Source organism: Nicotiana sylvestris, chromosome 12 (assembly GCF_000393655.2).
Source record: "Nicotiana sylvestris chromosome 12, ASM39365v2, whole genome shotgun sequence".
NCBI classification, from domain to species: Eukaryota; Viridiplantae; Streptophyta; class Magnoliopsida; order Solanales; family Solanaceae; genus Nicotiana; species Nicotiana sylvestris.
In genome coordinates this window covers 10,140,419-10,167,523 of record NC_091068.1, presented here as the reverse complement: position 1 = coordinate 10,167,523, position 27,105 = coordinate 10,140,419, and the positions used below count along the sequence as shown (strand labels likewise).

Below are 27,105 nucleotides of genomic sequence, written 5' to 3'. Positions count from 1 at the left end.
GCCTTTTTCTCTCATTTTACCCTTCCTTATTATCAAATTATTATATTTTATTCTTTATCCTAATTTGATAAAATACAATAGTATACAAGGTCAAAAGTTTTTATAAAGTAGGTATATATTATAAAATAAATATTTTAATTGTATACAACAGATTTCTTGTTTTTATTTTTTGACTCAGTTACTGCTGTACACATCCTTTACTCTTCAAAATTCAAACAACAACCCTCACTCGAAATGTAGAGCGAACTCATGCAACAATAACAACAATAATAATAACGACCCCGTAAAATTTTATAAATGAGGTTTGGAGAGGATATGTTGTACACAAACCTTACCCTACCTAGAGCGAGTAAAGAGATTATTTTTAATAGACCTTCAGCTCAAGAAAGAGGATATTGAAGTGTAGCGTACTAGTTAGTTGTTAAGTCTTAGGGGTCAGTTTGTAAATAACAGAAGTTAGAGTCCCTTATTATTATTCTAGAAAGTTTTGTTGTTAAGTTAGTTAGTCAGTGAGTTGTATATAACAAACTGTACGTCACTATTGCTAATGTAACAATGAAATTTCCCAAATTGCTTTTCTGCTTCTCTGTTCTTCTCCATTTCCATGGCTGATTCTAAGAGAGGAGATCGAGACCGACTGAGTAATTTGGCCGACGAAATTCTAATTCACATCCTCTCTATGTTGCTGAAAAGTAAAGCAGTTGTGAGAACGAGTGTATTATCTAAACAATGGCAGTTTCTGTGGAAACCAGTTCCAGTATCACTCTAGTTTGTCCTCCCTGGGCATGACGAAAAGAAGGCTACTAGTTTCATGGCTTCTACCCATAGGGAGCTTCATTATTGGAGGTATTGCCAGAAATCCGAAAACTCGAGGTCATTTTCAATTTCGGCTTTTATTTTTTTGCTAAAGATGTTGATTTTTGGGTACATTTTGCGACTAAAATTGCTAATATTGAAGAATTTAAACTTGAATATTGCTTAGGATATCAATTGCCTCAAATTGTATATAAGAATACCTCTTTGAAGAAATTGGTTTTAAAATACTGCACATTGAACACTGTTAGTGTGAACTAGAGTAGTCTACTTTCTCTTTGAGGGCATTCATCCTTTGGAAATCAACAATTTGAAGCTGAGAAAATTGATCATAAAAAACTGCGAAAATGAGGAAAGTGTCCCTTGGCTCAAAATATTAGCCCCAAATGTTCAAAATTTGCAACTTCTGGGGGTGTGCGGCGAGATACACTTGCAGCAGAGCAATGTGGATTCACTTGTCACTACAGTCCTAGATTTAAAGATCGATTTAGGATAAGGAGTCATATCGGAGGAGAAGGCATATAGCTGTTTGAAGAAACTTCTTCACAGCGTTGCTCGTGTCGAGAATCTTGAATTAGGTCCCTGGTGCATCGAGGTTTACTCATACTCTTCACTATCCAATTTCAGATTCTTTTCCTGATTTGAGATTTTTTATTTGTTATTAAATTCATAAATTTAGTAACATTAATAGTGCCAGTATTTAGGAATCTGATAACTTAGTTGTTAAATACTAGATAATTATATTCTTACGGCCAATCTAGTTGGACAGTGGCAGATCTTTTGGATGATGAACGCTGAGAATAAAGAGTTTGCAATGGACTGAGGGACATGTAAAATTTGGATTGATTTACATTGATCATACTCCTTAAGTCATGTGAAGGGGCTTTTCAAAGTGTTTAAAAGTCCATCTTTGGATCTCTAAACTAAACTTGAACAGTTTGATGTGCCAAAATGCAGTCTTATTGTCGGCCCCCTTTTTTCCCTCCACGGAGAGAGAAGTCCGGGTTTCGATATTCATGGGTAATAAATCATTTCCCTTTGAAAATTGAGTATTTGAAGAGTCTCCACCTAATGTGTTATGGTGCGTTAGGGCACCTAAAGTGATTAACTCTTGGATTGGTTTGCATTACGAGAGATTAGGGTAAGGGCTCGAAATGACCTTGAGGGGAAGGTGTTAGGCACCCCTCTTGGTCCACAACTGTGGGCCCCGACCGAACTTATATTCACGAATTAGTTCATTAACAAATAAATAGTTGAATCAAATAATTTACAAGTAAAGCACGTTGGACGTTGTATAACTTCAAATAAGAAGGCAAAGGTTTTGAACAAGTTGCATAAAACAAAGTTTAAACAAATGGAATTTTGGAAAAGGGAGGGGGGGGGGAGTCCTAGGTTGGTTAGCCTATAGGATCACCCCACATAATGTCTGGTAAACACTTCTCAATGAGGGGCTACACGTGACATTAGCGTGTAGTCATCATATCCCATATCTACGCTTCTCACCCCCTTAGTGGTCATTAAAGCGAGTATTGGTCAGCGATCTCTATTGCGTGCTGTTACCCGTCTCTTCTTAATGGTCCTGGAGGGATTTAGGACCTCTACCTATAGGTGGTTCTCGACAGACCTAAGGTTTTGAAGGTGGAAATACTAAGGCGACATGCAAGAACAATTAGGACCTTAGCACATAAGATAAAAGGGAGCAATTAAAGGCTCAAGTTTACCTCCTCAAACAATACACATAAGTAGCACGACTCAAGCACAAATAAGGGCCTTTTGTTAAACAGTATCCTAGGGCATGATGTCTAAGTGAATATCAAGACATAGAAGACAGGCAGTTCATTTTATAAACTCAGAAGTAATGGCCCTATCAGTTTGCCTACTGATTTATTAAGCATGTTAAGTCAGAACAATATCAAGTGACTGAAATAGTTTCAGAATTGCAAGAGTTTGAAAATGCCCTATAGGCTTGCCTATACGCGGAATACTGATAACTACATTTTATATAGTAAAACAAGGCAGGTTTTTTAAAACAGACTCTTGAATACCTATAGGCATGTTGTCTAATGATAGATTAAGGCAGATTTTGAAAGAACTTGCTTTAGGAAAAATAGACCATTAATTAAACCAGTTTCGAAGTGAACTAATCGTTAACCGGATTGATTTGTTTAAACTAAACTAGTTTAGATCTATAGGCAGAAGTTTTGGTATTGTTCCCTATAGGCATGATATTTAGTTATTTAATACTGATTTTAGAAACTTGCAGGCATTATGACAAATGAAAAGCACGTGTAAACACTTGTTATAACAGAAGTTGGATTCGATTATATCTTATAGGCATGGAATCTACTTGTGAAGTTGATTTTAAGACTTATAAACATGATTTCTATTATGGAACCACTTGAGACCTATAGGCATGATTTCTAACACAGTAAAAGATAAAGTCCTATAGGCATGATTTTTACTTGGTAAGGTAATCATATCAAAATGTAAAGTCCTATAGGCATTGTTTCTACCTGTATTACCCCACAAACATGTAATTACCCGCCCTTTTTCACTAGTTACCCCAATATTTGTTTACAAGTTATTACAGACCATATGAATGAATTACATAAGTAGATAAGAAAATAAGAAGTTATTCTATAGGGAGCCTATACATATGCCCAGATTTCCAAAGCCTCAAATGCCCAAATTTCATAGACAATTTCATTGTCTAGGTGCATCAAAGTTCCTTAAGCATCTCAAGAATCTCGGGCAACGCTTATATTTAGACTTGGTAACCAAATTAAGTAAGTGCAGTGTGGAAAGGCCAGCCTCAGTATGAAGAGGGTTCTCAAGATGATCCCAAGGCAGTACACATACTGGAGGGGCAGAACCTATTGACTTAGGAGTATAGTGAGAGTGGTTGACACAGTTTGAAAGGTTTTAGTGGTAAAACAGTATTAAAAAAAGGTTTGCTTGAAATAGCTTTGTGGTATAAAAGAGGGAGTCATGCAGTAAACCAACTTTGAAAAGAGAGAATTACATGATTAGACAATAACAAATCAAACAGGGAGACCAAAACCAACTCAGCAATACTTAAAGAGCACAGAACCAAACAGAAGGAACAAACCTACACACATGGGTGATAGGAATTAGGGATACATAGAGTACATGATGGTAAACACGTAACAGGCAGAGGTGTTTGGAATTGGTACAGACATGCTCAGAATCAACTGATCAGACATAGAGAGGGTAATATGTTCATACTGATACTAAGGAAGGGGAGTACATAACATGCTAATAATGTAAACATATCAACTACATGTTTCACAGCAAAACCATAAGTAAAAGCAGACTAGAAACAAGATGAATTGAAGTAATAAAAGGACCATATTATTTTTAGAACTTGTATTGAAGTCAAAACATACCAGTAAAGAAGGTAGTAAATACAAAGTGAGGAGCAAGAGAGTAGAGTAATCAGCCTTGGCTTGCAGCCGACTGACTTTGAAAAATAGCAAGTAACCAGAGAAAAGAGAGCAAAAGAGAGTTTTTTTGTGTGAGAGAGAGTTTTGAATCAAATGTTCGTGTGCTTGTGTTAATGAGAGAGTGTGTATATATAGTAGTTTGAAATTAGATAGAAATAAGGCAAGAATCATAGTAGCATAGTAATTATGGAACCAAATACTAATCAGAATCAAATTAATGCAAGTACTCCTTTAATTAAGGGGTAATTGACCAACGATAATAGTCAGAAATGATTAAGGAAATAAATCAAGTAGAGCATAAGGTATAAAATAGACAATTAGGGATAAGTACATTAGAGTTCAATTAAGGAAACAACTAGTGAAGAATTAATAAAATACTCGATTAACCAAATAAGGTAAGAAAACAAAATAAAGTTGTAGAATATAGAAATAATCGAAAATCAGCATATAGTAAATCAGTGAATCAAGGACTTGAAATTACTTATTTAAGGAAAGTAACATGGGTTCCCATGAATATGCAAATAAACAAGTTAAAACAGGAGAATCAAAAGTCTAAAGGGAAGTTTTCAAATCAAGCCAAGAAACAAGGAGTTCAGAGTCAATCAAAGAGAGAGTTTTAGCATATAAAAAGAGTAAGACAGGAGTAACCAGACACAGCAAACAAAGAGGCAAGTCTTGACCAGTCAAGATAAACACAAACACACAAAGGTGATATAAGTTAGGCTAAAAACTTAGTAAGAACCTATTAGAGGCAAGATAGTCACAGAAACTTAAACAAGAAATGAGCAGTCATGCTAATACATAGAACCAAATGAAGAAATCTAGAAAATTAGGGCTTTCAACATAGGTGAGTTAAAAAGGTAATAAAAATCATAGAATCAGTCGAAATATGCAGGAAATAGAAGTTTAGACATAAAGAATCAGTTTAAACAAAGTTTTTAAAAGAAGTTCCGAAACCCTAATTTTAGAAGAAAGTGAAAACACTTTGAAATCAATGATTCTTGTATAAGAGTTCCAAGAGCAGTGTAAAATACTAAAGAAACCAACTCGAATCGTCCTAGATCTGTATAGATCTAAGAGATACACGAAGAAATTAGAGTTTCCGAAGAAATCCATATAGAGATGAAAGAACCTGTCTAAAATCCCAAGGATCATGACAAATACAGCATGATTTTGCTCGAATCACACCGGAGTAGCCAAGAATAGACCAGTGATGAACCCTAGGTGCAAGTTGGAATGACCCTAGGCCCTTGAAGACCTTAGAGAAGGCAAACATGGCATTAGAGGAGCCATTAGAGGCTTAGGGGTTGATGGGAGATCACCTAAGAAGACCGGAGAAGGGAGGTCAGAGGCTAAATGGGCTAGGGTTAGGTTGAGTTACTGAGAGAGGAGAGGAGATGAGAGAATATTGAGGTAGTGGATTTTGAACATGACTTAGGGTTAGGGGTCTTTGCCAGGATTTAATAGGTTTTTGGGTCAGGTAGGGGTAATTAGGGCCTGGGTCGGGTAATCTGATTAGGAATTGGACTGGGGTTGGGTTAAAATTGGGCTAAAATTGAAATGCAAATCTGGCGATGTTTTAAATAGCCAATTTATTCCTATATAATTTATAATAAATAATAAATAATTTTGGAAAAATAATTTTGTGTACTAAAATGATTTAAAATAAATATTTAATATTGTAAAAATCTAGAAGATCAATTTTACGCATATAAATGTAATTATACATTAATAAGGCTAATATTGTAATTATATGCAATTTAGCTTTAAAAATACGAAATGCAATTATAAAAATGCACAAAAAATATTTTAAATATATTTTGGCATAAATATAGAATTTAAATGACTAAATCACCCCAACAATAATTTGAGGGATAATTATTGGGAATTTTATGAGTGAAAGGGGAGGAAATAAATCAATTTAAAATCTTTAAAATTATGAAAAAATTATAACAACCTTGTGCATGCTTATATATGTATATATATGCTATTTTGAAGGTATTTATGCATATAAAAATATATGAAAAATGGGTATCAACGGCTGCCCCTCTTTACACGGGAATGATGAAAGAGTTTTCGGGTAAAGAAATGATGGTCAATTTTGACCGGGCGGGATGTTTGGAAGGACAAAGGCCTGACTCCGGTCTTCGAGTTTCCTACATATTCTTGGTTTTACAGGAATCAGTCCATGTGTAGTTCTGGATTCATCTGCGGAGTATGCCGATGAAATTACTGCAAGAAAGGACACGCGATACGGAAGCGACTACAGTGAGAAGTTAAAGCTCAGGACGGTTGGAGGGAACTGGAGTGATATTGCTCCTTCTAGGATAGAGGTTGCTTACTGGTTACCTGCAGATAAAGGATGCTACAAACGTGTATTTGCGAAAAATTAAACATGATGCAAATTCCCTTTGGACCATGAAGGTTGTCTTTAGACGTTAAAGATGATGTCTTGGGCCATGACATGGTGTTTTCCGGCTATGAGGATGATGCCTTTAGACTATGACACCTTTGGATAGGTTGGCGATATTTCAGCCCATGATATGCAATAATATGGTGTTAATAAGACAAGGCTTAGTCTTGTGAAATGGAGGGTAGAGCTTAGCCCGATTGAAAAGCAAATAGATAGTATTAGAAATAGAACAATATTTGTGCAAAGAGGGACATGGCTTAGTCCCATGCAAGTGGGGAGGCAAGGATTAGCCTCATGTAGGTATGGAAGCAAGGATTCGCCTCATGCAAATTGGGAGGCAAGTATTAGCCTCATGCAAGTAGGGAGGCAGGGTTAGCCTCATGCCAGTATGGAGTCAGGGCTTAGACTCGTGCAAATGGGGAGGCAAGGATTAGCCTCATGGAGTAAAGGATTAGACTCACGCAAATAGAGAGGCAAGGATTAGCCTCGTGGAGTCAAGGATTAGACTCATGCAAATGGGGAGGCAAGGATTAGACTCATGCAAATGGAGAGGCAAGGATTAGCCTCATGGAGTCAAGGATTAAACTCATGCAAATGGAGAGGCAAAGATTAGCCTCATGCAAATGGGAGGCAAGGATTATCCTCATGGAGTCAAGGATTAGACTCATGCAAATGGGGAGGAAAGGATTAGCCTCATGGAGTCAAGGATTAGACTCATGCAAATGGAGAGACAAGGATTAGCCTCATGCAAATGGGGAGACAAGGATTAGCCTCATGGAGTCAAGGATTAAACTCATGCAAATGGGGAGGCAAGGATTAGCCTCATGGAGTCAAGGATTAGACTCATGCAATTGGAGAGGCAAGGATTAGCCTCATGCAGTTGTGGAGTCAGGGATTAGACTCATGCAAGTATTGAGGCAAGGATTAGCCTCGTGCAGAGAGCAAGTAGCAAATAAGAGTAGTATATGTCTTAGTTGGAAATATATTCGGTGTCTGATGACCTGATTGATAGTGAATTATCTTTGTGTATACATGTTATGCGAATGCTATTGTTACATCGAATGTGCCTGCGTTCAAAGAAAAATTGTAAGTTTTGTGGGGGGAAAGGTTAGTTCGTGCTCCTGTCGGCTGGTTTTACTTTGCTCCATTCTGAAAGCCTTTTGAGTTCCCCTGGGTGACACCTGACCATTATGGAAATAGAATTTCGAAAATATGCAATTATTGATAAAAAAAATAGAGTTGTTTTGGAAACATATTGATATATCAAATAATTTTTGATGAACTAGTGGCTGTAACACATCTCGAAGGTATTGCAGCTCTCTCATATTGGTATTTTGAAGGTCCTCCTCAAAATTCTGCCCTAATTTTGTAGATGATCTTGACCGTTTGCGGATAATGGATCTTGCTGAACCTTCTCCGGAATTTTGAGAATCCTTCTCAAAATTTCGCCCCAGTTTCTTAGCTGATTATTGACCTTCTGGTACATGTTGGCATTAACCGGACTGCTCCGGAATTTTGAGGACCCTCCTCAAAATTCTGCCCCAATTTCTGATCTTGGGGAAAATGGAAATTTTATTATGATATGATCTAACCCATAAGGTTGGCTACGTATCCCCTCTAAAATGGGAATCAGGTCAAGCGTAGTTCAATTACATAAAATGAAGAAGCGTAAGATATCTAAGCATAGTATCTATTGATTGCGTTTGAATTGATTGGTTTTGGCTAGATTTTCCCATCTATTTCTGCAAGTATGAGTGCTTCTCCTGTTAGCACACTGTGAACCATGTACGAACCTTGCCAGTTGGGAGAGAATTTCCTTTTGGCTTCATCTTGATGTGAGAAGATCTTCTTCAGCACCAACTGACCCAGTGCAAATTGCCTTGATTTGACCCTTTTGTTGAAAGCTCTAGACATTTGGTTCTGATAAAGTTGGTCGTGACACACTGCGTTCATCTTCTTTCCATCTATAAGGGACAATTGTTCATAGCGACTCCTTATCCACTCTGCATCGCCGAGTTCAGCTTCCTGTATGACTTTTAAAGAAGGAATCTCCACGTCGGCTAGGATGATAGCTTCGGTACCATAAACCAACATGTAGGGAGTTGCCCCGGTTGATGTGCGAACCGTGGTGAGGTATCCCAACAAAGCGAAGGGTAACTTCTCATGCCACTGTTTGTGGTTTTCTACCATTTTTCTTAGTATCTTTTTAATATTTTTGTTGGCGTCTTCTACGGCTTCATTCATCTGAGGTCTGTAGGCTGTAGAATTCTTGTGCTTGATTTTGAAAGTTTCACACATAGCTTTCAAAAGATCACTGTTGAGATTGGCGGCATTATCAATGACAATGGATTCGGGAACACCGAATCAGCAAATAATTCGATCCTTGACAAAGTCTGCAATGACTTTCTTGGTCAGAGCTTTGTAAGATACAGTCTCTACCCATTTTGGGAAGTAATCAATGGTTACCAAAATAAACATGTGTCCGTTTGAAGTAGTGGGCTCGATTGGACCAATAACATCCATTCCCAGGAGGCGAATGGCCAAGGTGAGCTTGTTGCATTGAGCTCATTTGGCGGCACTTTTATCATGTCGGCATGCACTTGACATTGAAAGCAATTGTGGACATACTGGATGTAATCTGTCTCCATGGTCATCCAAAAACAACTAGATCTGAGATCTTCTTTGCCAAGACGAAACCATTCATGTGCGGGCCACAGGTCCCGGCATGTAATCCTCAAGTAGCTTAGAAGCTTCTTTTGCATCAACACATATTAGTAAACCCAAATCAGGAATTCTTTTGTACAAGTTTCCTCCGTTGCGGAAGAAGTGATTTGACAATATCCGGAGCGCGCACTTCTAAGTGTGATTTGCATGCTCCGGGTATTCTCCTTTGGATAAGTATTCTTTGATGTCATGGAATCAAGGCTTTCCATCTGCTTCTTCCTCGACATGAGCACAATATGTCGGATGATTATGGATCCTCACCGGAATGGGATCAATGTAGTTGTTATTTGGATGTTGTATCATGGATGACAAAGTGGCCAATGCGTCGGCAAACTCATTCTGAATTCTGTGCATATGTCGGAGTTCTATCTTTGTGAACCTTTTTCTCAATTCCTGCACATGGTGCAGATATGGTAATATCTTGGAATTCTTGGTGGCCCACTCTCCTTGTACCTGGTGCACAAGCAAATCTGAATTACCGATCACCAGTAACTCCTGAACGTTCATGTCGACTGCCATGTTGAGCCCTAGTATGCAAGCTTCATATTCTGCCATGTTGTTGGTGCAAGAAAATTTGAGTTTAGAAGATACCAGATAGTATTGACCCGTTTCTGATACCAAAACTGCTCCAATGCCCACTCCTTTGAAATTTGTGGCTCCGTCAAAGAACATCCTTCAACTGTCATATGCTTCGGTAATGTCTTCTCCTACGAATGATACTTCTTCATCAGGAAAATACATTTTTAAGGGTTCGTACTCTCCTCCCACTGGATTTTTAGTAAGGTGATCTACTAATGCTTGTCCGTTGACCGCCTTTTGAGTTACATAGATGATATAGAACTCGCTTAGCAGTATTTGCCATTTAGCCAACTTCCCAGTAGGCATGGGTTTCTGAAATATGTACTTCAGGGGATCCATCCTGGATATGAGGTGTGTAGTGTAGGCACAGAAGTAATGCCTCAATTTCTGGGTTGTCCAGCTCAAAGCACAGCAAGTGCATTCAAGCAGAGAATACCATGCTTCGTAAGGTGTGAACTTCTTACTCAAGTAGTATATGGCCTGCTCCTTTCTTCCTATCTCGTCATGTTGTCCCAAAACACATCCGAAGGCCCCATCCAATACCGATAGATAAAGTAGCAAAGGTCGTCCTGGTTCCGGCGGGACCAGAACTGGTGATGTGGACAAGTACTCCTTGATCTTGTCAAAAGCATTCTGGCAATCCTCGGTCCAGCTTGTTTCGGCATCCTTTCTTAACATCTTGAAGATGGGTTCACATATGACTGTGGACTGTGCTATGAAGCAACTGATATAATTGAGCCATCCTAGGAAGCTCATTACGTCCTTTTTGCTCTTAGGTGATGGTAACTCCTAAATAGCTTTGACTTTAGACGGATCCAGTTCGATCCCTCGATGACTGATGACAAATCCTAGTAACTTTCCTGCGGGAACCCCGAATGCACACTTTGCGTAGTTCAATTTCAAATTGTACCTCCTCAGCCTGTCGAAGAACTTCCTCAAGTCTGCTATATGATCTGCGGCCCTCTTGGATTTGATAATGACATCGCCCACATACACCTCTATTTCCTTGTGTATCATATCATGGAAAATGGTTGTCATGGCTCTCATTTAAGTGGTCCCAGCATTCTTCAGACCGAATGGCATCATCTTGTAACAACATATACCCCATGGTGTAATAAAAGTTGTCTTCTCTGCATCTTCTTCGTCCATCCAAATCCGGTGATAACCCGCGAAGCAATCTACAAAGGATTGAAGCTCATGCTTGGCGCAGTTATCGATCAAGATATGTATATTCAGCAGTGGGAAGTCGTCCTTGGGACTTGCTCTGTTTAAATCCTGATAGTCAACACATACTCTGACCTTCTCGTCCTTCTTCGGAACTGGCACAATGTTAGCTAACCAGGTTGGATATTCAACCACCCTGAGAACTTTGGCTTTGATCTGTTTGGTAATTTCCTCCTTGATTTTTAGGCTCATGTCTGGTTTGAACTTTCTGAGTTTCTATTTTACTAGCGGACACATGGAATTAGTAGGCAACTTGTGAGCCACTATGGACGTGTTCAAACCAGTCATGTCATCATATGACCATGCGAAAATGTCCTCATATTCTTTTAGGAAATGAATGTACTCTTCCTTCTCTGTTGGTGACAAGTGAATGCTAATGTGAGTCTCTTTGACGGTCTCGGCGTGTCCTAAATTTACTACTTTTGTTTCGTCCAGGTTGGACTTAGCTTATTCTCAAAATTTTCAACCTCCCTGACAATTTCCTCGGGTATCTCATCTTCTTCCTCTGAGTCACTATTCTCATGTTGCGTTGCCTCATTACATGTCACAGTCACTGATTCATCAGGAAAGTAATAATAACACTGTGGAAAGAAAAAGCGTAAAGATAGTAGTGAATAATAAAGAGCAAAATGCATTTGATTAAAACTTTGAAAAAATTATTCAGACAAAGCACGGCTCGATGAATCGAGCATTTATTTTGAAATAGGTAAAGCTTAAAACAAAACTACAGGAAATCTTAAATGCCTAGAACGGCTATAAAAGTAAATTCTGCCAAGCTACCCAGGGACTCAGCGGGCTCGGGATAGTGTGGCGGTCCAGTTTCTGAGAACAGTTCCCTTCACTACAGTCTGAATAGTGAGGCCTTCTTCCCCCTCCTCCTCAATTATGGCGCCACAGTCCATGTCCTCATCTTCCAAGAATAAATTCTTCAACCCAGCTAGTGATTCTTCCTCTGCAGTCCCCCATATTGTATCAGTTTGGTGAAAAGCTTGTTCCAAACGTGGCATGGCTGCTCAAGAGGGTGATATGGTCCACGCCATGGAGGCTACCAATCATTGTACTCTTTCCATGTATATTGGTATCCGAGACCAAAGGTGGTACCCTGATTTTTCAGTTGTATTGGTTTGGTGATGCCTTGGAGGTTCTTTCCAAGCCTTTTCCGGGTTCATATCCAGACCATGCTAGTATGCTTTCTATTTTGTTACTCTACCACTTATATTTCTCGACGGCGTTGACCCGTTCAATGTGATGATAGGTTTCCCCTCCTAGACTTCTTCTATGTTCAATGGCCGAGATGGTTTGACTAATGTAAATGGGGTTACTCCCATCTCCGTGGATGATCACCTCCTGACGGTTCCATTCGAATTTCACGGCTTGATGTAGTGTGGAAGGCATGGATCCATGGTCAGCCCAACACAAGATTATATGAGGCTGGTATGTCAAGCACTTGGAATTCAACGTCGAACCAAGTCGGCCCCATCTGCAAGCAAATGTTGATTTCCCCGATCGTGGCCCTTTAGGACCCATCGAAAGCCTTCACATTCATGCTTCCTACCCATATCTCATGGAAACCTTTGTCCAACCTTTTTAGTGTGTCCAATGGACAAATATTTAGGCTCAAACCTCCATCAACCAGGACCCTGGCAATGAACTTGTCTTCAAATTGCACTGTGATATGCAATGTCGATTGTGATTCAACTCGGGCGGTAGCTCATCTTCGTGGAAGATAATCTAATGGCTCTCAAGCACTTGCCCAACTATGTTAGCCATTTCTCCACCAGTGATGTTATTGGGTACATAAGCCTCGCTCAGTACTTTCATCAAAGCGTTCTTGTGTGCCTCTGAATTCTGTAATAGTGACAGGATAGATATCTGAACAGGGACTTGTTCAGATGGTCAATAACAGAATATTCCTTTGCCTATACTTTCCTCCACAAGTCATCTGGACTGATCTCAATGATAGGTTGTCTAGTAGTGGCCTCCTTAATTGAACCTTCTAGGTGTTCAGGTGTATAGACTTTTCCGGTTCTAGTCATTCTTTGTGCGGCGTCAGATTCCTCTATCTTAGTCTTCCTTTTTCGCCGAGCCTCGGCAACATAATCCCAAGGTATTGCTTTTGAGTTGAATAGGGGTGTGGTTGATACTGTAATAGTAAAAGATGTGACCACTTCTACTTCAAATGGAGCGGAGGTGGCTGCGGGCGGATCCACTTCCACCTCGAATGGAACTGATACAGTTACCTCAACATCAATTGGTGTCTATTACCTCAACATCAATTGGTGCCTAAGTCTGCACCACAATAGGAGTAAGTGTGGTTGCAACCTTAAAGTCATCACCTTCTCGAATAAGCCCGATTGACCCATCAGGGACCCATTCTTCATTTGTCTCTATCACATGTACACCATCACCTCCGTGATCAGGGAGGGGATTGTTGCAGACATTAGGTTCGGCTTCCTTTGCTTGTATGACCTTGTTGTCAATCAACGTCTGGATTTTATCCTTCAATGTTCGGCACTTAACAGTGATGAAAGAACATGCCTAAAATCCCAAGGATCGTGACAAATACAATGTGATTTTGCTCGAAATCACACCGGAGTAGCCAAGAACAAACCAGTGATGAACCCTAGGTGCAAGTCGGCATGGCCCTAGGCCCTTGAAGACCTTAGAGAAGGCAAGCATGACATTAGATGAGCCGTTGGAGGCTTAGGGGTTGATGGAAGATCACCGAAGAAGATCGGAGAAGGGAGGTTAGCAGTTAATGGGGCTAGGGTTAGGTTGAATTACTGAGAGAGGAGAGGAAATGAGAGAATATAGAGGCAAGGGATTTTGAAAATGACTCAGGGTTAGGGGTCTTTGCCAGGATTTAATAGGTTTTTTGGTCGGGTAGGGGTAATTAAGACCTAGATCGGGTAGTCTGATTAGGAATTGGGCTAAAATTGAAATGTAAATCTAACTATGTTTTAAATAGCCAATTTATCTCTATATAATTTATAATAACTAATAAATAATTTTTGGAAAATAATTTTGTGTACTAAAATGATTTAAAATAAATATTTAACATTTTAAAAATATAGAAGATCAATTTTACGCATATAAATATAATTATACATTAATAAGGCTAATATTGCAATTATATGCAATTTAGCTTTAAAAATACAAAATACAATTATAAAAATGCACAAAAAATATTTTAACCATATTTTGGCATAAATATAGAATTTAAATGACTAAATCACCCCAAAAATAATTTGAGGGATAATTATTGGGGATTTTATGAGTGAAAGGGAAGGAAATAAATCAATTTAAAATCTTTAAAATTAGGAAAAAATTATAACAACCGTGTGCATGCTTATATATGTATATATATACTATTTTGAAGGTATTTATACATATAAAATATAGGAAAAATTGGGTATCAACACTTATAATCCAAACTATTTTTACGAATTATTCAACAATTTTTATGTCATTTATTAAGTATGTAGCATTTTCTTTATGTTGACATATTCTGGTTTATCTATTTGGTTTATTGTGATGACCCGACAGGTCGTCTTAAGAATTTATGCCCCGATCCCCTATTAACTGCTTTTTCTGTATTTATTTCTGCTATTTGACTTGCCGGGATGTTCGGTTTCGAGTTTTAGAGAGTTTTGAGACACTAAATCCCTAAATGAGAGCTTAAGTGTTGAAAAGTTGACCGTAGTCGGAATAGTATGAAGATGGCCTCGGAATGGAAAGATGATGGTTCTGTCAGCTCCGTTGGGTGATTTCGGGCTTAGGGGCATGTTCAGATTGTGCTTTGGAGGTCTGTAGCTCATTTAGGCTTGAAATGCCGAAAGGGTCGAATTTTGAAGTTTCCGGTTCGATAGTGAGATTTTGATCCAAGGGTTGGAATGGAATTCCCGAAGTTAAAGTAGCTCCGTAGTGTTGAATGTGATGTGTGTACAAAATTTTAGGTCATTCGGACGAAGTTTGATAGACTTTTTTATCGAAAGCGTATTTCTAGAATTTTGGAGTTCTTAGGCTTGAATCCATGGTTGATTCATTGTTTTGATTTTATTTTAGGTGTTTTAAGGATTGGTATGAGTTTGGACAGTGTTATTAGACTTGTTTGTGCCTTTGGTTGAGGTCCCGAGGGCCTCGGGATGATTTCGGATGGTTGACGGAAGAATTTTGGAGTTGTGAAGTTGCAACTTCAGTCGATTTTCTATCATAACCGCACATGCGGTTTGGGTCCCATAGGTGCAGTGCCGCAGAAGCGGCTCTGTGGTCGTAGAAGCAGAATAGGAGAGGTTCAGCAGGAGCCGCAGGTGCGAGAAGGGAATCGCACCTGCGAGACCGTAGGTGTGGATGGTCTGCCGCAGAAGCGAAAACTGGCCTTAAGTGAAAGGTCGCAGGTGTGACCATTGGTCCGCAAAAGCAGGACTTCAGATGTGGTCCCTTGACCGCAGATGCGATAATAGCTGGGCAGAAATATGAAATTTCGAGGGTTTAGTTTCAAAAGTTGAAAATTCGATTTGGAGCTCGGGAGAGGGCGATTTTGAGAGGAAATAGAAGAGGAGATCATTGGGTAACAATTCTTTAACACTTTCTAGTTATATTCCATTAATCTGTAGTTAGTTTCATCATTTAATTTTGGATTGGAGATGAAAATTGGGGAAAAGTTGGAAGAAAGTTCTTAGACCAAAAATTCGACTTTTGATTTGGAATTTGACCTTAGATTTGGATAATTATGGTATGCTTGATCTCGTAAGAGTATGAGGATTCTTGAAATATAAATTTTACCCGATTCCGAGACGTGGGCCCGAGGGGCGTTTTGTTCATTTTACCTAATTTCGCGTATTAGATTAGAATTTCTTTGTAGAATCAGTTACTTGAAGTGTTATTTACATTATGCAATTGAATTGAATAGATTTGGGCCATTTGGAGTCAAGTACTCGTGGCAAAAGCGTGGTTTCAGATTGATTGTTGAGCCGGTTCGAGGTAAATGGCTTGCCTAACCTTGTATGGGGGACCTTCCCCTTAGGATTTGGTATATTTGGTAATTGAAATACCTTGTACATGAGGTGACGAGTGCGTACTTGTGCTAATTGTTGGAAATCCGATTTTTATTAAGTAATTACTAGTATGTTTCCTTTCCTGTTTTCATTACTTGCACTATTAAGTCTGTTGTTAGCGTAAGAAAGCATGTCTAAGTGACTTAATTGCTTTACTTGCTTAAACTGCCTTACTTGAATTCTGTGCAGCATGCTAGGCTAGAATTACTTGTTTGCCTTAATATGAAATTTGTCATTTCTGAATATTTTCCCGTTGTTGTTGTGTATTTACATTGGGACTACGGATGTGGGATTCCGGTAACTTCCCCTTGTCTATTTATTTTGGGACTAAGGATGTGGGATTCCGGCAGATCCCCCTGCACAGTTTTATGGAACTACGGGAATGCACCCGGTAAATTCCCCCATTACTGGGAATTTACATTTGCGACTAGGGAACGGGATTCCGGTAGATCCCTGCGCACTATGAGTTGGACTACAGGACGGGATCCTGGGGGATCCATTGGATATGTATATTTGGGACTACTGGACGGTATCCTGGGAGATCCCCGATTGTTATTTTGGTGTTGAACCGTATTTCTTTCTGTGTTTACCTTGTCTATGTAATAGTTGTTGTTGCCCTTTTTATCTAGTGTTACTTTTATTGCTGTACTTATTTATATTGTTTCGTTCTACACTGTTGAACTTTATATTTTATTTAACCTTAGTAGGGCCCTGACCTTCCTTGTCACTACCCGATCGAGGTTAGGCTTGGCACTTACTGAGTACCGCTGTGTTATACTCATGCCATCTCTGCGCATGTTTTTCATGTGCAGATCCAGGTACCTTTACTCAGTCCTATCACCCTTGAGGCGAGGCGACTATTCCAGAGACTTCAAGATATATCTGTCGCGTTCGCGGACCGAGGAGTCCCTTTCTACTCTCCCTATTGTATTAGCCCTTCTGTATCTCCTTTTCCTTGTTAGATATTTTGGACTTAGACACTGGTAGACATTCCAAGGCTTGTGGATTCATGGGTTTTCGGGTTTTGGAAAAAATGTTAGTTTTGAGGATTTATATTGTGTATGCCGAGCGGCACTATTAAACGATGTTATATCACTCTATTTCTATTTTAAATTGTTTTCTTCCGCAAATAAGTTTATCTTCCACATTTTAAGATTACCTAGTCGTAGAGACTAGGTGCCATCACGATGGTTCACGGAGGGCGAACAGGGGTCGTGACAAGTTGGTATCAGAGCTCTAGGTTCATAGGAGTTATGAATCGCATGCCGATTTGTTAGAGTTTCGCTGATCGGTACGGAGACGTCTGTACTTATCTACGAGAGGCTATGTAACTGTTAGGAAAATTCCACTTCATTTCACTAACTTATCGTGCACTATTTTGACATCACAATTCTAAGCTTCTGTCTTCTATTATCCCATAGATGGTGAGGACACACGCTACCTGAGATGATCAGGCACCCGCACCCCTACTACAGTCGTCAGAGGCCGGGGCCGGGGTAGAGGCCAAGGACGCACACGTGGTACAGCTAGAGCACCTGCGCGAGCTTCCGCCGAGGTACCACCAGCAGTTCCAGCCGGAGTCCAGGCACCTGATACGCCTACTGCTACTACTACTCTAGCTCTTCAGGAGACTCTGGCACAGTTCATGAGCATGTACACCACTTTGGCTTAGGTAGGGTTGCTTTCCCTTGCTGCAGCTACGTCTCAGGCCGGGGGAAGAGCACAGACTCCCGCCTCCCGTACTCCTGAGCAGCGAGTGCATGTTGAACAGGTCCCTCAGATTATTCCTGTACAGCCTGCAGTCCGAGATCAGCCCGAGGATAGGGCATCGACTTTCGAGGATGAGCAGCTGAGGCTTGAGAGGTTCAAGAAGTACAAGCCTCCTGCTTTCAGCAGTCTAGCATCGGATGATGCTCTGGGATTTCTAGATGAATGCTACCGCATTCTCCGTACCATGGGTATATCAGGATCGAGCGGGGTTTCCTTCACTACTTTCCATTTTCGAGGAGCCGCCTATGAGTGGTGGCACACCTATAAGTTAGATAGTCCGGATGAGGCTGCTTCACTGACTTGGACTCAGTTTTCAGATCTGTTCCTGAGAGAGTATGTCCCTCAAAGCCTCAGGGACACACGACGTGCAGAGTTTGAGCATTTGCACCAGGGTGCTATGACTGTCTCAGAGTATGCTGTCCGTTACACCCCAAGTCTTGGTTTCTACTGTTCGCGAGAGAGTTCGCTGGTTTATTGAGGAGCTTATTCCCAACATCAGGTCTAGACTGGCTCGTGAGTTAAAGATAGACATTTCTTATCAGTAGGTGGTGATTATTGCTAGGAGGATTGAGGGTATGCATGCTAGGGAGAGAGAGGAGAGGGAGGCCAAGAGGTCTCGAGAGTCGGGCCATTTCTCTGGTGCCCGTGCCCCAGCAGCAGGTTGTCATGGTAGGGGTTATATGAGTTGCCTTGTTCATTCAGCTCTTCCAGCAACCAGTGGTATTCCAGCTCCTCCTAGACCTTAGAAGCCTTATTATGCACCTCCAATTTCTAGCACACCTCCTGTGCGGGGTGCTTTCAGAGGTCAGTACAGCAGACCTAGCCCGATCCAGTCACAATCACCAAGTCCTCACAGATCTTGTTTTGAGTATGGTGACATATTCCATATGGTGAGGGATTGCCCTAGACTTGGGAGGGGTGCACCTCCGCAGACTTCTAAGCCAAAGCATGCCCCGCAGAGTTCTCAGGCCATGGTTACAGCTCCAGTTGCTACCCCACCTGCTCAGTCAGCTAGAGGTGGAGGTCGGGGAGGTATAGGTTGCCCTAGAGGGGGAGGCCAGGCTAGATACTATGCCCTTCCTCCCCGTACCGAGGTTGTTGCCTCCGATTCTATCATCACAAGTGTTATACTGGTTTGTCACAGAGATGCATCGGTTCTATTCGATCCATGCTCAACTTATTCTTATGTCTCTTCTAATTTTGCTCCGCATCTGGGTGTATCTTAGGATTCTTTGAGTTCCCTATTTATGTTTCTACTCTTGTGGGAGATTCTCTTATTGTGGACCACATTTATCGGTCGTGTTTGGTTGCTCTTAGTGGTTTTGAACCAGAGTTGATTTATTGTTGCTCAGCATGGTAGATTTTGATATTATCTTGGGCATGGACTGGTTGTTGCCCCACTATGTTATCCTTGATTGTAATGCCAAAACCGTGACGCTGGCTATGCTAGGTGTACCGCGTGTTGAGTGGAGGGGTACTTTAGATCACACTCCCAGTAGAGTTATTTCTTTTCTTAAAGCTCAGCGTATGGTTGAGAAGGGGTGGACGCATATTTAGCTTATGTGAGAGATGTCAGTATTGATACCCTTTCAGTTGATTCAGTTCCAGTAGTACGGGATTTTCCCGATGTGTTTCCAACTGATCTTCCAGGCATGTAGCCCAATAGAGAGATTTTGGCATTGATCTGTTTCTAGGTACTCAACCCATTTCTATCCCTCTGTATCGTATGGCTCCTCCTGAGTTGAAGGAGTTGAAGGATCAGTTACAAGAATTGCTTGATAAGGGTTTTATTCGGCCCAGTGTATCACATTATGGTGCTCTTGTCTTGTTTGTGAAGAAAAATGATGGTTCTATGCGTATATGTATTGATTATCGCCAGTTGAACAAAGTTACAGTTAAGAACCGTTATCATTTGCCTCGTATTGATGATCGGTTTGACCAGCTTCAGGGTGCACGGGTGTTTTCTAAGATTGACTTGCGCTCAGGTTACCATCAGTTGAAGATTTGGAAGCCAGATATCCCGAAGACTGCTTTCAAGACTTGGTATGGTCATTACGAGTTCCTTGTTATGTCATTTGGGTTGACCAATGCCCCAACAACCTTTATGCATTTGATGCACAGTGTGTTCTAGCCGTATCTTGACTCATTCGTCATTATCTTTATTGATGATATTCTGGTGTACTCCCGAAGTCGGGAAGATCATGAGCATCACCTGAGGACTGTGCTTCAGACTCTAAGAGAGAAGAAGTTATATGCTAAGTTCTCAAAATGTGAGTTTTGGTTGGATTCTGTGGCATTTCTAGGCCACGTGGTATTGAGTGAGGGTATTCAGGTGGATCCGAAGAAAGTAGAGGTCGTGCAGAGTTGGCCCAGACCATCCTCAGCTACAGAGATCCGTAGTTTCCTTGGCTTGGAGGGTTACTATGGCCATTTTGTTGAGGGGTTTTCATCGATTGCAGCCCCTATGGCCAGACTGACCCAGAAGGGTGCTCTGTTCCAGTGGATAGAAGAGTGTGAGGCGAGCTTTCAGAAGCTCAAGACAGCTTTGACTACAACCCCAATTTTGATTCTGCCTACAGGTTCGGGGTCTAATACGGTTTATTGTTATGCCTCGAGGATTGGCCTCGGAGCGGTGTTGATGTAGGACGGTAGGGTGATTGCCTACGCGTCCAGACAGTTGAAGATACATGAGAAAAATTACCCTGTCCATAACCTTGAGTTAGCTGCTATTGTTCACGCCCTGAAGATCTGGCGCCATTACTTATACGGGGTTCCCTGTGAGATTTATATTGACCATCAGAGCTTGCATCACCTGTTCAAGCAAAAGGATCTAAATTTGCACCAAAGAAAGTGGTTAGAGTTGCTGAAGGACTATGATATCACTATTTTGTATCACCCGGGCAAGGCCAATATGGTGGCCGATGCTTTGGGTAGCCGGGCAGAGAGTTTGGGGAGTTTGGCTTATTTACCAGCATCGAAGAGGCCTATGGCGATGTATGTTCAGGCCTTAGCCAGCCAGTTTGTGAGATTGGATCTTTCAGATCCCAGTCGGGTTCTAGCTTTCGTGGTTTCTCGGTCTTCCTTATTTGATCGTATCAGGGAGCGTCAGTATGATTACCCTCATTTGCTAGTCCTCAAGGACAAGGTTCAGCATGGTGATGCCAGAGATGTGACCACTAGTGATGACGGTGTATTGAGGTTGTGGGTTCGGATTTGTGTACCCAATGTTGATGGGCTTCGGAAGTTGATTCTAGAGGAGGCCCATAGCTCGCGGTATTCCATTCATCCAGTGTCGCGAAAATGTATCAGGATTTGAGGCAGGACTACTGGTGGAGGCGGATGAAGAAGAATATAGTTGGATTTGTAGCTCGATGCTTCAACTGTCAGCAGGTGAAGTATGAGCACCAGAGACCGGGTAGGTTGCTTCAACAGATAGAGATTCCGGAGTGGAAGTGGGAGCGGATCACCATGGACTTTGTAGTTGGGCTCCCATGAACTTTGAGGAAGTTCGATGCTATTTGGGTGATTTTGGATCACTTGACCAAGTCCGCTCACTTTATTTCTGCGTGTACTACTTATTCCTCGGAGCAGTTGGCGAAGATTTATATCCGGGAAGTTGTTCATCTGCATGGTATTCCAGTTTCCATTATTTCAGATAGAGGTACTCAGTTCACATCACAATTCTGGAGAGTCGTTCAGCATGAGTTGGGTACACGGGTGGAGTTGAGTACAACATTTCACCCTCGGATAGATGGACAGTTCGAGCGCACTATTGAGGAGCCAGTGTCAATATTGGACAGGCAGGTTAGAAAGCTGAGGTCAAAGAATATTGCATCAGTGAAGGTTCAGTGGCGGGGTTAGCCGGTCGAGGAGGCGACCTGGGAGACCAAGCAGGATATGCGCAGTCGTTACCCCCATCTTTTCACTACTTCAGGTATGTCTTTATGCTCATTCGAGGATGAACGAATGTTTAAGTGTAGGAGTATGTGATGACCCGGCCGGTCGTCTTAAGAATTTATGCCCCAATCCCCTATTAACTGCTTTTTCTGTGTTTATTTCTACTATTTTGACTTGCCGAGATGTTCGGTTTCGAGTTTCGGAGAGTTTTGGGACACTTAGTCCCTAAATGAGAGCTTAAGTGTTGGAAAGTTGATCGTAGTTGGAACAGTGTAAAGACGGCCTCGGAATGGAAATCCGATGGTTCCGTTAGCTCTGTTGGGTGATTTCGGGCTTAAGGGCGTGTTCGGATTGTGTTTTAGAGGTCCGTAGCTAATTTAGGCTTGAAATGCCGAAATGGTCGAACTTTGAAGTTTTCGGTTCGATAGTGAGATTTTGATCCGAGGGTCAGAATGGAATTCCGAAAGTTGGAATAGCTCTGTGGTGTTGAATGTGATGTGTGTGCAAAATTTCAGGTCATTCGGACGAGGTTTGATAGACTTTTTGATCGAAAGTGTATTTTTAGAGTTTTGGAGTTCTTAGGCTTGAATCTGTGGTTGATTCGTTGTTCTGATGTTGTTTTAGGTGTTTTAAGGATTGGTATGAGTTTGGACAGTGTTATTAGACTTGTTTGTGCCTTTGGTTGAGGTCCCGGGGGCCTCGGGATGATTTTGGATGGTTGACGGAAGAATTTTAGAGTTGTGAAATTGCAGCTTCAGCTGGTTTTCTGTCATAACTGCACCTGCGGTTTGGGTCCCGCAGGTGCAGAAATGAAATTGGAGAGGTCCAGCAGGAGCCATAGGTGCGAGAAGGGAATCGCACCTGCGAGACCGCAAGTGCGGATGGTCCACCGCAGAAGCGGAAACTGGCGTTAAGTGAAGGGTCGCAGGTGCGACCATTGGTCCGCAAAAGCGGAACCGCAGATGCGATAATAGCTGGACAAATATAAAATTTCGAGGGTTTAGTTTCAAAAGTTGGAAATTCAATTTGAAGGTCGGAGAGGGGATTTTGAGAGAAAATTGAAGAGAAGATCATTGGGTAACAATTCTTTAACCCTTTCTAGTTATATTCCATCAATCTGTAGTTAGTTTCATCATTTAATTTCGGTTTGGAGTTGAAAATTGGGAAATAGTTGGAAGAAAGTTCTTAGACCAAAAATTCGACTTTTGATTGGGAATTTGACCTTAGATTTGGATAATTTTGGTATGCATGAACTTGTGAGAGTATGAGGATTCTGGAAATATAAATTTTACCCAATTTCGAGACGTGGGCCCGAGGGGCATTTTGGTTATTTTACCTAATTTCGCGTATTAGCTTAAAATTTCTAAGTAGAATCAGTTACTTGAAATGTTATTTATTTTATGCAATTGAATTGAATAGATTTGGGTCACTTGGAGTCGAGTACTCATGGCAAGAGCGTGGTTTCAGATTGATTATTGAGCCGGTTCGAGGTAAGTGGCTTGCCTAACCTTGTGGGGGGGGGGGACCTTCCCTTTAGGATTTGGTATATTTGGTAATTGAAATGCCTTGTACGTGAAGTGACGAGTGCGTACTTGTGCTAATTATTGGAAATCCGGTTTTCATTAAGTAATTACTAATATGTTTTCTTTCCTGTTTTCATTACATGCACTATTAGGCCTGTTGTTAGCTTAGGAAAGCATGTCTAAGTGACTTAATTGCTTTACTTGATCAAACTGCCTTACATGAATTCTGTGCAACATGCTTAGCTAGAATTACTTGTATACCTTAATATAAAATTTGTCATTTCTGAATATTTTCCTGTTGCTGCTGTGTATTTACATTGGGACTACGGATTTCGGGTTCCGGTAGCTCCCCCTTGTCTATTTATTTTGGGACTACGAATGTGGGATTCTGGTAGACCCCCTGCAAAGTTTTATGGAACTATGGGAATGCACCCGGTAGATTCCCCCAGTACTGGGTATTTACATTTACTGGGTATTTACATTTGGGACTACGGAATGGGATTTCGGTAGATCCCCGCACACTATGAGTTGGACTACGGGATGGGATCCCGGGAGATCCATTGGATATGTATATTTGGGACTACCTCAATAGGGCCTTGACCTTCCTCGTCACTACCCGACCGAGGTTAGGCTTGGCACTTACTAAATACCGTTGTGGTGTACTCATGCCCTCTCTGCGCATGTTTTACATGTGCAGATCCAGGTACCTTGACTCAGTCCTATCACCCTTGAGGCGAAGCGACTGTTCTAGAGACTTCGAGTTATATTTGCCGCATCCGCAGATCGAGGAGTTCCTTTCTACTCTCTCTATTGTGTTAGCTCTTCTGTATTTCCGTTTCCTTGTTAGATATTTTGGAGTTAGACACTGGTAGACATTCCAAGGCTTGTGGATTCATGGGTTTTCGGGTTTTGGGAAAAATGTATTAGTTTTGAGGATTTATATTGTGTATGCTGAGCGGCACTATTAAACGTTGTTATATCACTCTATTTCTGTTTTAAATTATTTTCTTCCGCAAATTGGTTTATCTTCCGCATTTTAGGATTACCTAGTCGTAGAGACTAGATTCCGTCACGATGGTTCACGGAAGGCGAACCGGGGTTGTGACATTTATAAGTGCATGTACATACTGGAGTTGAAAGGGTGGAAGTCTACGCCATCAAGCCGAAAATTCTTAAAACTTGATGTAGCCTTAGAACAGTTGGACTTACCTGGAGTTTGTAGCTTTCTATAGAGTTCATTGCAACTTGAGACATTGGTCATTAACTGGTACAATTAGAAAGGATGAGTAAGCTTCCTTTATACCTTTATTTTTCTTAAGCTTCCTTTATACATTTATTTTTCTAACACCATGGTATTAACATCAAACAACTATTAATGGAAGAAGAAGACGATATATATCAACATATTTCTGATCTTACATTACACTAGGAAAGAAATCATAATACTTATTAAAAACCCACCTTAGTGGTATATTTTATAGATAATGCTAAAAGGTTACAAAGAGGGGATTTGACTGCATTGCCTCTACAAAAAATAGGTAAGATTCAAAATGTTTCAACCCTCAAGTAACGTGAATATTTTGAAGGTTCAATCTCTGACAAAAGAGTAGGAGATAAGCCTATAATGTGTAAGCAAAAAAGAGTGTTTCTGTATGGGTGGGGTCATATTTTCAATGTGAAACATAACTAGCCTAAGCACTTGATGAGCTATGCAATAGCTTATAACTTTGGTAGACTTGCTCCCTGTGCATTGTTTCCATACGAACCGAAAAAGAGAAAAGTGAGGGAGTATTGTCAAGTAACATGTGAGCTCAAAGAAGTTCTAACCGGGAAGTTTGTCTTTTTGCATTAATGGAGGTAAGCTTTGGGCTTTCTTTCAAATTCTTAAGGAAGGGACCTTCCACTTGTCAACCTTAAAATACCCTCTAGCTTCTCTAGGTAGTGAGTCAAAGTTGTAAAAAAATTCTCTGCGTCTAAGGTGACTATCCAGCTATAGAATCAGCCACACCATTGGCTTCTCTATAACATTGTATCACCTCGACTAATGGATCAACTCTTTCATAAGATTGTAGTGCCAGGAAGTTTATGAACCTCGCTTGACAACATTCACAATAAGTAAAGAGTCGGCTTCCTCCAAATGTCTCTAATACAATGTTCAAGAAACCATTTAAACCCTTAGAAATATGAAAATGCTTCAATCATATTGTTTGTTCCATGGCCTGGTGGGTGCACCTGCCATAATAATATCACCATCACTAGAAGAGTTCCTTACTACACCACCTAGTCCCCATTGTTCTTGTGTGAAATGCCATCAGTGTCTATTTTTACCTATCCTAAATCAGGTTTGCACCAATTTATAGTATTGCTTGATCGAAAACTGCGTAGTTTATATTCTAGAAATTTCTTTCCAATGCTGATGTGCAAGGATTTTAGAATCTGCTTTTTAGTCTTGATGTTGATGGTTTCTCTTTGCTTGCATCAGCGGACTTATTTTTTGAGTTTTGTGTAAGACATTAAGGAACTTTTTTGTTCTTTCATTTATTTTCCTTAAGAAAATAGTTCAGCATGAGTTGCTTTCACAGAAATTTCATGTTGTCACTATCAAGATTGATTCTATGAGTAAAACCAGTTCTACAGTTAACATTTTTGTAGTTGTAGGAAAAAGATATTTAATAAGGGGATTGTATTCACCTTCCTGCGATCGAGGAGACAAACCATCAGCTTCAATGAAGCTCTTAAATACTTTTTGTTGTTTGCGTGTACCACTTTGTAAGTTTTGATTAGCACTTGATGTGTTTTTCGTAACCCTTTCATTTTATCCACAATTAAACCCTTGGCTTTCTTTAACCCTTCCATTTAAAGAATGTGGATTCTTTTTTGCAGTATCATCTGTTGAAGTACACAAATGAGGATGAACAAAGTATAAGGTTTGAGGCGCATAATTTTATCTCCTCATTGCTACATATGAAGACCATCAAGATCAAGTTTTATGGACCACTAAGTGAAAATAGGTCTTACAACCATTAGTAAAATATTTGCTCAATCATACAATCGTGCTAGAAAAGTTCATCATTGCTGCTAGATACAGAGGGAGTGATGTGTCTAGGGATTATGTTAATATGGAACAGGAGTTCCTAAACTTTCCAAGATCCTCTCCACATGCTTCAATTGTCTTTTCGTACTAATTTGGCCCATATTGTACGAATCTAGTGCAACATACTTAACCACTGTTAGTTTTGTTTTCAACTGGTTTTGCAACTCATAGACAAGATTAGTATTGACTTGTCAATATCCTAGGAGTTGGTATTGTTCTTCATGTCTGAGTAACAACGCATTTATTCTCTGTTCATCATGTAAGAAAGTTTGCTCTAAATGTTTGATTTCTATTCATATTGTTGAAAATTTAAGGTTGAAAATCATTTTGCAAGAACAGTATTTCAAGATTCACACTGTGTCCAAGGACTTGTTTCATTTAATTAGTGAAAAAAATATATCTAGACTTGGACAGTGAATGACCTTAGGAAGGAAGCAAAGTAGTGGAACTTATTCCCAGCATGTATGATGTGGTTATTACAAAAGGAAAGAAATAGCATGTGTTTTAAAGGAAATGCAAAAATTGTCGTGACTGAAAAACAAGTATT

The 27,105-nt window shown here is 40.4% G+C and overlaps 1 long non-coding RNA gene across 3 annotated transcripts; it reads left to right on the top strand.

Annotated features, from left to right (window-relative positions):
- The first annotated feature begins 568 nt into the window (after nucleotides 1–568).
- On the top strand, nucleotides 569–26,880 carry LOC138884382 (uncharacterized). 3 transcript variants are annotated; one of them, XR_011404577.1, is made up of 3 exons: nucleotides 569–873; nucleotides 16,130–16,200; nucleotides 17,087–17,327. It is a non-coding gene; the product is annotated as an uncharacterized lncRNA (long non-coding RNA). The 3 variants fall into 3 exon arrangements; XR_011404578.1 differs by lacking the exons at nucleotides 16,130–16,200; nucleotides 17,087–17,327 and adding an exon at nucleotides 26,348–26,880; XR_011404579.1 differs by lacking the exon at nucleotides 16,130–16,200 and having other exon boundaries at nucleotides 569–846.
- Nucleotides 26,881–27,105: the final 225 nt, after the last annotated feature.